This window comes from Solanum stenotomum, chromosome 3, assembly GCF_019186545.1.
Source record: "Solanum stenotomum isolate F172 chromosome 3, ASM1918654v1, whole genome shotgun sequence".
Classification (NCBI taxonomy): Eukaryota; Viridiplantae; Streptophyta; class Magnoliopsida; order Solanales; family Solanaceae; genus Solanum; species Solanum stenotomum.
Window position 1 is genome coordinate 38,164,239 of NC_064284.1, and position 2,089 is coordinate 38,166,327.

Sequence of the window (2,089 nt, forward strand, 5' to 3'; positions counted from 1 at the left end):
ATCACCTTGTCATTACGAATATATTGACACTAAAATTATATTTTTCGGAGACGGACCCAAAAATCGGGTCTAAAATGGGATTGTGGGGCCCACAATTAGAATCTCAAAATCGAATCCGTGGAAACGTCCCAAATACCTTACTAAACTAATACCCCAAAATTTTAGCACAAACAGATGCCTAAAACACCGCAAATCAGCCACAATAATTAAAAAGGGCAGCCCCTTGATCACCAATTTTCGAAAAAACGAGACCCTTTCAACCCAAACAGATTATACCACGACGATCCTTACGAAAAACTCTACAAGTTAGCCACAAGAATGACTCAAAACGGACCTAAGATGATCAAGATCTCACAATTCAAAATTCAACAATAAAACCATCCGGAAATCACCCTGGCAGTGGCTAAAAATCGATTTCTTACCTCAAATGAAGCCTCCCCTCGCGTTTCTGAGACCACCGCTAGATTCCCCTCGAAATTATCTTGAAGTTTGCCTTTTGAATCACTTAATTTGGACTCAAAATGAAGGAGCAATCTGATGTTGAAGTTGAGGGGAAAAAATGGACGAATTTCGTTTTTAAATTCTGGAAATTTCCAGATTTCACTCCTCTGCCACGTCACCGCCGCGTCAAAATTCTACAACCCTTCAAACTTAAGTTTCGATGTTTCGGACTCGTTCGGAGTCGAAAAAATACAAACCATATATGGAATCTGATTGGAAATGATATTTCGGACTCAACGGTGAAGGCGGAATTTCCATTTGGAGCTCCTTCGATGAAAAGTGGGTCCCACACCCAGTATCGTTTTGAGCCAGATTCCACAACTGCTATCTAAAGTCTCGGGAAGTGAACAAAGGGTCGTTCTAGACCAAAATCAATATTCCGAAGCTAACCTAGCTGTCAGAATTTTCATCTGAGCACGACTTCCAAGAAGGTTGACCAAAGTCAACTTTTCAAGTCATTACACTATAATCCATATTTAGAGTATGAAACTACGTTGATATGAATTAGGAGATAATTATACTTATATTTCTAGAGTAATGTACAAATTCTATCAGTCCTTCGTCTAATCATGAACTTAATATCTGATGTCATGATGTAGAGGTGAAGAGCTAACATATAATCCATTTGAGTATGAAATGCGCTCGAGATAGCTAGTATTATTATATACGTTCGATCTAATTGAATAGATGTTAAGTGTAGTGATCACCTTCTAATTATGATGGCATGCAAACGATACTTTATCGGAGTATAAAATACGTTGATTAATTATATACTCCTCGAGTAGTTTAACAAATCAAGTCTTATGTACTAGTGGTTTAGATATGAAATACATTATCAATTAAAGAAATATCGATGATCAATTCAAGGAGATTTATATATTAAATTTGATATTGATAAACTTTTGTTGATCAATAAAATTAAATTTATATAATTAGGAGATATATAATTTAAATTTATAAAATTAACTTGATCGATAAATTAAATTTATTAAATTAAACTTCTGTTGATGTGTAGTTAAATTATATATATATATATATATATATATATATACTCCTCGAGTAGTTTAACAAATCAAGTCTTATATACTAGTGTTTAGATATGAAATACATTATCAATTAAAGAAATATCGATGGTCAATTCAAGGAGATTTATATATTAAATTTGATATTGATAAACTTTGGTTGATCAATAAAATTAAATTTATATAATTAGGCGTTATATAATTTAAATTTATAAAATTAACTTGATCAATAAATTAAATTTATTAAATTAAATTTCTGTTGATGTGTAGTTAAATTTTATATATATATATATTTAATTATATACTCCTCGAGTAGTTTAACAAATCAAGTCTTATATACTAGTGTTTAGATATGAAACACATTATCAATTAAAGAAATATCGATGATCAATTCAAGGAGATTTATATATTAAATTTGATATTGATAAACTTTGGTTGATCAATAAAATTAAATTTATATAATTAGGAGTTATATAATTTAAATTTATAAAATTAACTTGATCGATAAATTAAATTTATTAAATTAAATTTCTGTTGATGTGTAGTTAAATTATATATATATATAT

General features: G+C 30.1%; 1 protein-coding gene across 1 annotated transcript in view; it reads right to left on the minus strand.

Moving 5' to 3' along the window:
- The window catches only part of LOC125858376 (serine/threonine-protein kinase Nek6-like), a 1,100,283-nt gene that overhangs the window by 600,302 nt on the left and 497,892 nt on the right, over window positions 1–2,089 (minus strand). The gene's annotated exons all lie outside the window — the stretch shown is intronic.